The sequence below is a fragment of the Rattus norvegicus genome, chromosome 2 (genome assembly GCF_036323735.1).
Source record: "Rattus norvegicus strain BN/NHsdMcwi chromosome 2, GRCr8, whole genome shotgun sequence".
NCBI classification, from domain to species: Eukaryota; Metazoa; Chordata; class Mammalia; order Rodentia; family Muridae; genus Rattus; species Rattus norvegicus.
The window spans coordinates 185,912,729-185,924,581 of NC_086020.1; positions in this window are offsets into that span (position 1 = coordinate 185,912,729).

The following is an 11,853-nucleotide window of genomic DNA, read 5'->3' on the forward strand; positions in this document are numbered from 1 at the left end:
CTTAGAAACAGCCTCAAAATAGCCCAGGCTAGACAATCTTAAAAACTTGGGTTCTCTTAGCACCACACCTGGCTTTCTCACCAACAGACTTTTTGTTACCCTAAATTCATTAGCCAAGGCTGACCTTAGCTATCTCTGGTGATCCTGCTCTGCTTCAGCTGTGATCTTGAGTGTGTTTTCCCTGCCTCTACAGGAAGTATACTTGGGGAAATTAGTTCTCCCACCCACCAACCTAGTAAAGACTCTCCTTTTGCGAGTTACCAAGTATCAGTGTGCATGAAAACAATGCCAGGAGTTGTACAATGGTTCAACTTGTAAACCAAGGTTCTTATCCCATGTGGCACTTGGGTGGCTAGTGCCCTTCCCTTACCCACTAAACCATCTCAACAGCCCTATCTGGTGTGGGTTTTTTTTTTTTTAAATGTAAAAAGGTTAGCAAAGCAATGACTAAACACACTTTTTTGAGATGAACAAGATTACTCATCTAAAGTTTTTAGTAGTTCTTGGTTTTCAGTGCTCCTTCCAAGGAGGTGCGTAAGCTGGTTAGAATAACTATCCTGTCTTTGTCACATACCTTGAAAGGGAGCTGGTCACCATGGCAATGTGCAAATTTGAGGTTTGCATAACTGGTTTCAGCCACAAACACTAATCATGCAAACAGGATCTGCACCTCCTACTTTTTTCTGCTTTAACATCTGTACCGTCTTAACATGGGTTTATCATTAGATGGCAGCAACTTTATTGCAAAGCCGCTTTGTGGTGGGCATACTGGCATGCCCGTGACCCCATCCACTGCGCCGAGGCAGAAGTGCCTCCTGGAGTTCAAGGGCAATGTGGGCTGCATAGTGCAGTGCTCTAAAAGTTGGGGGGTGGCAGGGAAGGAGCTGAAGAGATGGCTCTGCAATTTAGGAGCACCAAGTTCAGTTCCAGCATCTATGTAAGATAAACCAAAATTACCTTAGTAGAGCTCCAGGGAATGTGATGTCCTCTTCTACCTTGATCCCTGTTCACAAATTGTCAACAGACACGAAAGGGAGTGACTCGCTGTTGGGAATGTGGTTCACTGGATGCAGCACAAGGTCTGCATGAGTTTGGTTCCTAGGACTGAAAAAGCAGAGTGGTGTCCCAAGTACTCCCTTAGCAGGGGCATGCTGAGACAGTGGTAGCCGAGGAAAAGTAAAGCTTAGCATACTCCCAGCAAGAGGAGTACACCAGATTCAAGGTAAGATCCTGACAGGAGCCCAAAACAGACAAGTGTCCAAGTCTTTTTTTTTTTTTTGGAGCTAGGGACCGAACCCAGGGCTTTGCGCTTGCTAGGCAAGCGCTCTACCACTGAGCTAAATCCCCAACCCCTAAGTGTCCAAGTCTTGACCTAGCGGAAGTTCTGCTCAGTACTGCTGCTGCTGATAATTGGTGTTGGGCGGGTGCTTTTGACAGAGCTAGGCTTGCATCAAACTTTGGACACTTGTGCCTCAGCCTTGTATGCCACCATGATGGTCCCATTGATTCTTCAGGCCACGGAGTAGATGTGAGGCATGGAGTGGTGATGCACACCTGGGAGTCCCAGTGACTGGGTATGGAGGCCTGAGGTTCAGGGCTTAAGGGGCAGCCTGTGCCACCTGGGGATGTTGAATCTGGTTTAGGCTGCCTGAAAACTTGTTTGGAGAAAATGGTAAAAGGTGGGTGTGGTAGTGCATATCTTAATTTCACCACTACTTGGGAGGAGTTTAAAGCCAGGACTTACTCAAAAGTAGCCTGAATCACTAGAAGCTTCAGTAAAACATGCACATGGACACGCACGCACATCTGACATAGCTGCTGTTAGCATGTGCTGGTGTGAACCCAGAGCCTTCTGAATAGTAGCGAGCAGTCAAACAGCCGTCTAGCTGTTTTCTTGTCCTGTGATCTCGAGTTTCTCTGAGTTGTTGGTTGAGAGGCACTGGAGTTTCAAGCACAGCCTCCTGGATTGTTTGGCTAAGCTACACCTGTTTGTCTGGTCCAGTAACTCAGAGCTAGGTCGTGCTGTTGCTGAAGAATCCTTTCCAAGGTGGGAGTGTCACTCATTAGGCTGTGTATTAACCTTTGCAAGGTTCTAAGTTCAGCTTTTCTGAGACAACATTAGCACTCTAGCCCAGGCTGGAATCAAACTTGGGAGGATGGTCTTGACTCTACCTCTCACATCCTGATGTGAGGCAGCCATAAGGCCAGCTTAAAAACACCCAAAAACAAGTTTTGGTAACTGGAGGATTTTATAAAAATGAGTGTTGAGCGTTTAAAAAGTCCCATTAGTGCACAGCATGGCTGCAGCTAGAAGCCCAAAGCACAGGTGGGTTCCTGGAGCTGAAGAGTCTGCAGAGTTTTCTAGTGCTTCAGGGCTACACATGTTCAGTGATTTCAGAGTTCTGCCTTCATGAACCTCCCCACCCCCTCTTCAGAGGCTTCTAGAGAGTCAAAAACTTAGTTCTCTTAGCTCACAGTAGTTAGTGTAGGCTCAGCTTATCTCAGCTATGTGAAGCATCTGGAGTGGGGAGGGGCATCCGCCGGGAGGCCGGTGAGTCAAAGGGCTCAGAGAATTGAGTGTTTTGTTTTGAGACCAAGTGTCACTGCATTGCCCAGGCAAAACCTGGACTCCAGTGACTTCTTACCTGGGTCAAGGGAAGAAGCAGCTGGCTTTGGATCAGTCATTCTTTACTAATGATTTGTGACAGGGTATCCTTGAAACTCTTGAACTTCTGGTCTTCCTGCCCACACCCCAGGTGCTGAAGTTACATGCCTTTGCTACCTACCTCACCAGGCTATACACTAATAGTAGTTCTGAGGTAAAAGAGAGGCTCTGAGGAAGTTATGTTGTCTTGACTTTCTTCGAAGTCTTACAAATCTGTGTGTAGACCAGACTGGCCTTGAACGTGCCTTTCCTACCTTTAGCTCCTGTGAGTTTCTACAAAATAATAATAGGTTCCAACAGCTGGGAACTGTCTCAGAGTCCCATTTGTTTGTTTGTTTGTTTGTTTGTTTGTTTTAGTTTTTGAGATAGGCACTATGTAGCTCTGGCTGTGTAGACCAGATGGTCTCAGACTCAAAGGGATCTACCTGCCTTGTCTCCTAGGTGCTAGGATTTATGGCATGTGTCACCACACCCTTTGTCTTTAACCCTTTGTCTTTAGTTTGGAGACAGGGTCTCAATAATGTAGCCTTAGCTTGCTTAAAAGTTGTTATATAAACCAGGAGATCATGCTGGTCTCAAACTCCCAGGATCTGCCTTCCAAATGCTGGCATTGAAGGTTCATGGCCCAGCCAGCTTTATTTATTTTTAATTACCTATATGTGGGAAAAAGTTAATATGGATGTGAGTGGCTCCGTTCCTAGGAGCAGGGATTACAGGCATTTGCAAGCCATCTGGTATTCGTGCTGGGAAACAAACTCTGGTTTCTGTAAAGAACACATATGTTCTTAATGGCCGAGCTCTCACCAGCCCAGAGTCTAGTTTGGAGTTTTACTTTTTTCTGCTGGGACAGTGATATATAGTGCTATATATTCTGGCAATTGGCTACACATTGATCTAGCTCCTAGTCAGCTCTGCACTTCAGAGGGGAGCAACTGATATGACCCCCACAGTCAATATCACAACCCCACAATGTACTGTGGGAGTTGTGATATTAATTAACATTGACTAGCTTAAGTGCCTTGTCTTAGTGGAGACATTTTTGCTCCATAGGCTCTGTCCGTACCTCAGTTTCTGTGCTGTAGCCTATTAGGCTAGAGATGTAACCTCACAGCTGCCAGGGCCTTCACCTTCCAGACCCTCACAGCCAGGAAAGCATAGGACTCTGCAAAACAAAATTTAATAGGAACGACCCCTGAAAGTTACTAAATTCGTAGTGGATTCTATTAATTTTGTTCTCGTGGGAGACTTGATTACTGCTCTTCCCATCCTGATTGAGAAAACCAGTTTGCTCTGGCTGCCCAGACTCCCCACAGACTGCATTTTTCTTGCCCAATGAGCTCATTGTTTTGGTTGCTTTGCTGGTATTAACCCACCATGCCTGTTGGGGAGATCTCAGCTCCTGGTCTCCTAACTGGCCGGAGCTGCATTCCATTCAGAATCTCACCCCAACCCTCCTGTGGTCACATGTGTGTGTTTGTTTATTCAAGGTAGCCTGGGACAAGGTGTGCTGGGCAAGAGATCAAGAAAACAGTCAAGGAAAAGCTTTTGACTGGGAGCTTGCAGCTTTTTTTAAGAACATGGTTTGCTGTGTGTACTAGGTGGGTCTCAAACCTGCAGCAGTCTCCTGCCTTAGCCACCACAGCAAGCCAGAATTGTAAGCATGAGTCAGCGGGCCTTTACTCCCTGCATATGTATCTCCTCTACCTTTCTTTGCTCAACCCACACCTCCATTCCCTAGTGTGCCCGGAGCAGCCTCTGCCTTGGAAGTGGTGATGTGGACAGCTGGGCTGCGGCAAAGCAGCAGCTGCTAGGTTTGTTGGCGCTTCCTGAGGATGACAGTCTTGTTTACTTCCTTTTGACCCCGAGAAACCCAGGTCTGAGCACAAGCACAGCCTGCAGGTGACTGCTGTGCAGAGTGCTGTTTCTCCTAGTGTGGAACATTCTAGATTACAAAGTATGAGCCTGAGAACTGCTTTTCCTCTCCCATCTCGTCATTCAAAACAAAAACAAAACACCATAAATTATGCTAGCAATTTCAACACGAGAGGCAGACACAAGGATTACCTCCAGTTCCAGGCTAGCCTGAGCTACAAAAAGAAAATTACAAAGAAAGTAAGATAAAACAAAACTTAAAACAAACAAGCACACAGAGGCTGTGGGAAGTGACGTGTTTTCAATTCTCAGAAATCCCTCATGAGGCAGTGAAACAGAAACAAGGAAACAACTGTGTTGAAATGTGTGTGTGTGTGAGAGAGAGAGAGAGAGAGAGGAGAGGTGGCTTGGTTTTTTTATTTGGCTGTTGGACTAAACACAAACTCTCCCACTGTACACCCCAGCCCAGCCCTAATCCAACATTAGCTTTAGGAACAGCTACTCTGAGGATGCTACTCTTGGTGATGCTGGGTTTTGGGGAGCCCTTGCTGCCTGCCAGCTTCCCCTCCCCCCCACATCTAGTGGTTGAAGTCTGGTCTCCTCCTTTCTGTGTTGTGATGTATACAGAGCAGAAGCTAGGTATGGTGGTGTCAGAAGAGAAGTAAACCACAAGTGCCAGTGCACTGGAAGGCAGAGGCAAGTGGAGCTCTGACTTGGAGGCCAGCCTGGTCCACAGAGTGAAACCCTGCCTTAATTTGGTTTCTTTAAAAACACAGAAATGGGGGCTGGAGAGATGGCTCAGCAGTTAAGAGCACTCACTGCTCTTCCGAAGGACCCAGGTTCAGTTCCCAGCAACACATGGCAGCTCACATATGTCGGACTCCACGGATCCAATGCCTTTAGACAGATACGCAAACAAAACACAAATGAACCTAAAAAAAAAAAAAAAAAAGAAAGAAAAGGGTGCAGGGGCTAGAGAGATGGTTAAGAGTTAAGAATGTTAAATGTTCTTTTTTTTTTTTTGGTTCTTTTTTTTTTTTCGGAGCTGGGGACCGAACCCAGGGCCTTGCGCTTGCTAGGCAAGCGCTCTACCACTGAGCTAAATCCCCAACCCAAGAATGTTAAATGTTCTTGCAAAGGACCACAGTTCGGTTCTCAGCACCCACACAAGAGTGGCTTACAACTGCTGGTAGCTTCAGCTTTAGGAGACACCTGTGTATACACTTGTGCGTACACACATAGACATAAGTAAATTTTAAAAAAGAAAAACTGCTTAAGAGAGTTAGAAAAATGTATCAATGCCGAAGGAAGGAAAAACTTGTGGCATAAGAATTTGACAAAAGGGGGTTGGGGATTTAGCTCAGTGGTAGAGCGCTTGCCTAGGAAGCGCAAGACCCTGGGTTCGGTCCCCAGTTCCAGAAAAAAGAAAAAAGAAAAAAAAAAAAAAAGAATTTGACAAAAGGAGTTGCTCAGCGGTTAAGAACACTGACTGCTCTTCCAGAGGTCCTGAGTTCAATTCCCAGCAACCACATGGTGGCTCACAACCATCTGTAAAGAGATCTGATGCCCTCTTCTGGTGTGTCTGAAGAGTGAACTCACATACATAAAATAAATAAGTCATAATAGATTAATCTTTAAAAAAAGAATTTGACAAAAACAGCTGGCTGTGGTGGTAAACACCTTTAGCCCCAGCACTGAAGAGGCAGAGAGGCAGGGAGGCAGGCAGATCTCTGAGTTCAAGGATGCCAGGGCTACACAGAAACCCTGTCTTGGGATAGGGAAAAAGCTATTTTATAGCCCTTAAAACAGCATACTGAGATAAGTCACAGCATCAAATTCATTCTGGGAAAAAATTGGGTTTCCTAATTCTTACTGCTTACAATAACCTCGAATTCTGATATTTAGTCTGCCCGAATCTCCGATGCCCTGGAACCACAGTCACCATTAGAAAACACCTGGCTTGCATTATTTATTTTTTATTTTTTGGATTTTTGTGTAACTTTCACTGTCTTGAAACTTTGTAGACCATGGTGCTCTCGAACTCTCAGAGATCTGCCTCCTTAGTACTGGGATTAAAGATGTGTACCAGCTGACTTCATTTTTTAATTTCATTACATTAAAAAGTTATTGCATTTATTTTGTATGTATTTATGGGAACACCTCTGTGCCACAGCAGGGGTGAACCTTCAGGAGTCTGTCCTTGCCTACCCTGTGAGGTCCAGGAATCAAGTTCCAGTGGTCATTGCTTGGCAACTAGACCTTCTCTCACTGAACCCCTGACCAGCACCAGCACAGGGAGTGGCAGAGAGGTGCAGGTGTGCGGTCGGAAGAGAACTTGGAGGTGTTGGTCCCAGAGATCCATCTCAGGGCAATCAGTCTTGTTGCCCAGTGCCCTAACTCAGCTAACATGACAGTTTGGCTTGTGTTTCAAAATGGTTAATAAAAATCTAAAAAGCATTTTGTGATGTACTGAAATATGAAATTAAAAATTCCAGTGTCATACATTTTGATGGGAATGAAGCTTTGCCCATTTGTTCCTGTCTGTGACTCTTGTCCTGCAACACACACGGATGCACGGTTGCAACAGTGATTATACAGCCTGCAAAACCCAGGTATTGATCATCTAGTTGGCCAGAGCAAGTGCTGACAAGTCTCTTTGTATGAGAAAGAGCCTGGTGGCACATGTCCCCAACACCTGGGAGGTGAGGCAGGAGGACCAGGGGACCCGGAGTTAAGTGCTGGTTCAGCTACAGGACACCTATCTCAAAAACAACAACAGGGGCTGGAGAAATGGCTCAGGGCTTGTAAGCTGTGGCTGCTCTTGCAGAGGTCAAGTCCCAGCGCCCTCATAGAAGCTCACGACTGTCAACAGCTCAGTGCAGGGGATCGAATACCCTCTTAATAGACATAGGTGCAGACAAACACCAATGCGCGTGAAAAAAAACAATGTAAAAACAGAAAATGGGGGAACTGCTGGCACGGCGGCACGCCTTTTACATTTTTCTCCCTTAGATTTCATTTGTTCTCTGTATATGAGAAGTGTAACTCTTCAGGTTCACCAGAAGAGTCTGTCAAATCTCATTACAGATGGTTGTGAGATGTGGTTGCCAGGAATTGAACTCAGGACCTCTGCAATAGCAGTAAGTTCTCTTGACCTCCAGGAAGTAGCGCACCCTTTCAAACCAGCATTCAAGAAACAGAGGAATGTGAATCCCTGCGAGTTCAAGGCCAGCCTGATCTATAAAATGACTCCAGGACAGCCAGGGCTATTACACAAAGAAACTGTCTCAAAAAACAAAACAAAAAGAAACGAGCACAAAATGGTAACAGCCAATGGTCAGCCCTAGGGAGGACTGACTATGATATAGGGTAAGCTAATTCGGGAGCAGATGGACTCAGCACCTCTCAAGTGGATAATCTATGCTGAGTCTCTCCTTAGCATAGGAACCCAGGATTACAGCACACTACTCATGGCAAAGAATCCAATGTGGTGCCATCAAGAAGGCTGAGCTCAGTAGGTAAGGGCACTTGCTGCCAAGTGTGATGACCTGAGTTCTATTCCCAGGACCCATGTGATAAAGAACACCGGAAGTTGTCCCCTGACCTCAGCACTGTTGCACAGTGGCACTTGTATGCACCTTCCACACACAAAATATGTGGGGGATGGGGTGCGGGTGGTTCCTTCACAGCTGAACCAATCAACAGGTTTTGGTTCTGACACAGGAAATGCATGGCTTGGTCTGTTTTCCTTTTGTTGTATATGTAGGGGGCAGGGAGTGAAGGGAAGACTTTTATTCCTAGGTCCAGGCTGGCTTGGAACTCTTGATAATCCCTCCTCAGCCTCAAAGGTGAGAGCAAAGATGTGCAGGACCCCCAGCGCTCTGGGTTTAAGCAGATACAGCTGGTGCTCCCCGCCAGCTTAATTATTGAGTCTCCAACCCTACCCAGCTTCCAACCTCAGACCTGAAGCATCCTCCTTTGGAAACCCCCTAACCCCCATCTTCCAGGTAAAGGAGCCCAGCCCCATGTTGGTGACTGGTGCTAGGTGTGCTGAGATTAACCCAGACTGTTTGTCTCTTTTGTTGTCAGACTTAGGTACTTTCCTGAGACTTCCTACTTCCTGTACCAAGAAGGTGCTTTTCTCGCCTCTCCACCTGTGTGCAAGTAAACTCCTCCCCTAAGACACCCCCACTGGCCCAGGGATGGTGGGTTTGAGGATTGCTGGGGTGAAAAGAAACACCTCTATCTCTACTCAGATCTCTGTAGACCACAGGCCATTAGCTAGGTGCTCCTTGGTTGCAAGAGAAGGGCCCCTGGTTCCATTTACTGGTAAGAGAGAGGAGAGAGCAAAGTCTGTAAACCTTGGCATGGTGTGGCACATGCCTAGCACTTCAGAGGATCACCACAAGCCCCAGACCAGCCAGAGCTATAGAGGGGGCAGGCAAGAAAAGAAAGAGGACCAGCTGGAGCGAGTCCAGAAGGCTGTGGCTCTCCACCCCACATCTGCAATCCTTAACATCTGCTCGACCCTCAGCTATAATCCTCTTGTGGGTTTCTTGACCGAGAATGGCCAGTGACTGAGACACTCAAGCCTTTTGGCAGCAGCTCAGTGCTCAACCTCAGTCCTGCCGACCAGAAAGTGAAGTCTGGATGAGCGGCGGAGGGACTGGAAAGGCCAGCAGTGCCACCTTTGCAGCTGTGCACACCTGCTCACCAGGTGGCCGTCGGGGCTACGGAAGTCTGATGGCTAAATTTAGTAGAAAGGCTGCCGCTTAAATGAGAGGGTATTTACCCTAGGAAGTTTAAGTAAGGGGGAGGGGATCCCTAGCCACTAGAGCTTTTAAAAAGTAATGCACAACCCAGGGCGTCATGCAGGCAAAGTAAACTCTCTCACCCAGTGGTGCCTCAGCACAGCTGGACTTGTGAGACCACACAATTTATCTGTGTACTAAACCACCTTTCCCCCCAGCAAACATTCAGGAATGAGGGCTCCGTGGCCATGCGTTGGCCTCTGCCTGCACGCTTGCTGCCCGTGTGCATCTCATTTGCTCCCATCACTGCCCGGCAACCCCCATCTCTTAGAGGTCCAGTTCCTCTAAGTTCTTCCCTAAATTCCCCCTAGTGCACCAAACCAGGGGCTTCACCGCATCCATCTGCCCTGTGGGTTTTAACTTCCTTACTCAGACCCTCCAGAGTTTCAGAGGTCAACAAAGCTGTGTCTGGCCACACTGCCCCTTCTATCTGCGCAGGGAAAAGGGTGTTTTAAGTCAGGCCTGCCTTCCCATACTGCTCACGGTTGACCTGAGGACTGCAAGGACTCTTCTCGTCACAGTGAGGAAGAAGAGGGCAGACCCACCCCACCCCTTAGAGTAACAGGCTAGAGGCTGGAAGCTCTGGGGCTATCAGAAAAAGAAAGGAGGTGTTCATGATGTTGGGGGACCCTAGAGGGCTATGGCTGCGTTCTCCACCTGTGATTGGCTCTCAAGCCCAGACTGAACTCTAAACCTGCCCAGCAACAGCCCTAAGAGGCCTCAGAAGGGAGGGGAAGTCAGCTGAGCTGTGGCCTCCACCCCAGCCCTGTTTCCAGGAACTGATGGGAGGGGCTGGGAGCGCAGCCACCCCTCCCTTGCTCAGGAACTCTGCGTTCACTGCCTGTATCTGGGAGCTGGCTTGTGAGCCCCTTTCTCTGGTCCCTACATCTTTGCCGTCCCTTCCGGGTCACCCATGAAAGAAGCACATCTGACCCGCCTCAGAGGCAGGGTATTCTTGGGCCAAAGTCACTTCCCGCTCCTTCCCCCGCCCCTCCCTGCTCCCCAGTAGTGTTTTTTGAGACTGGGTCTCAGTATAGCCCAGGCTGGCCTTGTGATCCTCCTGCCTCAGCCTCCCAAGTGCTGCGATCATCTCGTGACTTTATTTTTGAATGAAAAAAAGAAAAAGGAAGGGACATGACTGCTCCTAGGTTTGACGAAGGAGATTTACCATAGATCAGGAGAGCACAGCCTGAGGCAGCCTCATCTGGGAGAGTCCAGAGTGGTCCTCACCTTGTGAGGAGAGGAGGAGGGGAAGGAAGAGGGGAACCAGGTGCAGCAGCCAGGAGTCCAAAGGTACAAAAGGGGCAGGTAGCCAGAATGGTTGCTTATACAGGGAGGGGCAGTCCAGTCCCCTGGGCCAGGAGAAAGGGTGTGCCAGCCATATCCATGTAACAGGTAAGGACTGAGGGATGCTGGGAGAACCTGGCCATTAGGTCCACTTTGATAGATTAAGCAGGCACCTCAGCCATTTGTCCCAGGTTTGAAAGGTAACAATTTTCCTTCCTCACCCACTCTCACACTGTGCTGTCTTCCTGCTCAGCTACATCCAGCTGTGTCCCAAGGCAGTGAGCCTTGTACCATTCTAATGTAACAAAGAATTCTACTCTAGAAAACCCTTATTTCTAGGGCAACTTGGTATCCATGGAGTCTAGCAAAGTCACTGAGTAAAACTGTCTGCAGGCTTTTACTAATGGCCAAACTCAGCCTGTTTGGAGAGGCAAGGACAGGACTGGGCTGCCTCCAGTGAGGCCATCTGAAGCAAGAAACTGAAGCCTTGGAACTGTAGGGGACAGGGAAGAGAACCTTGGAGAAGGCTGTCCCCTTTACATCACCTTTAGCTAGTTATTTACTTTGAAAGAAACACAGGGAGAGGGAAGTGGTTGGGGGAGGGAGGAGGCCTGGTGAGACATCTCTGAGGAATGTGTCTCTGGCAGGACATCAGGTCCTGCCTTGGCCCCTCCTCCCTCATCCTGCAGTCACAGAGTCTGGCGAGCCAAGCTCCTATGATTCTGCTGAGCAAGGGGAGGGGGCAAAGTCACCACCACGTGCACCCACGGGAAGCAGTAAACCAAGCATCTAACAGGGAAGTGGGTTAAAGAGAAGACGGGACCAGAGCAAGAGAACCTGAAAGCCTCACCCCTGCCTCCTCCACCCCCGAGTCAGCTTGGTCCTGGCTTGAAAAGTCCTGCTGGATTCCTAGAGACTACAGGAAGAGCCTAACCAAAAGCCCACCACAGGCGCTCTTCTGGGATTCAAGCACCCATTACTGCTCCTTAACTGGGAAAAGTAGCGGCCTCTAGTGGCCAGTGAGCCACCTGCAGTTCTGGGGTGGGACAGGATCTCAGAACGTAGGGCCAGGCTGCTCAGGTCTGTCTGAAGCTCACTGCACAGCCCTGGAGGACCCCACCTTCCTCCCATCCCTAAATGCTGCTCCCCTTCCCACACCACATTCTGGCCTCACACTGCTCGGGTGGTGGGGTCCCCATGAAGATAACAAAGAGTGTA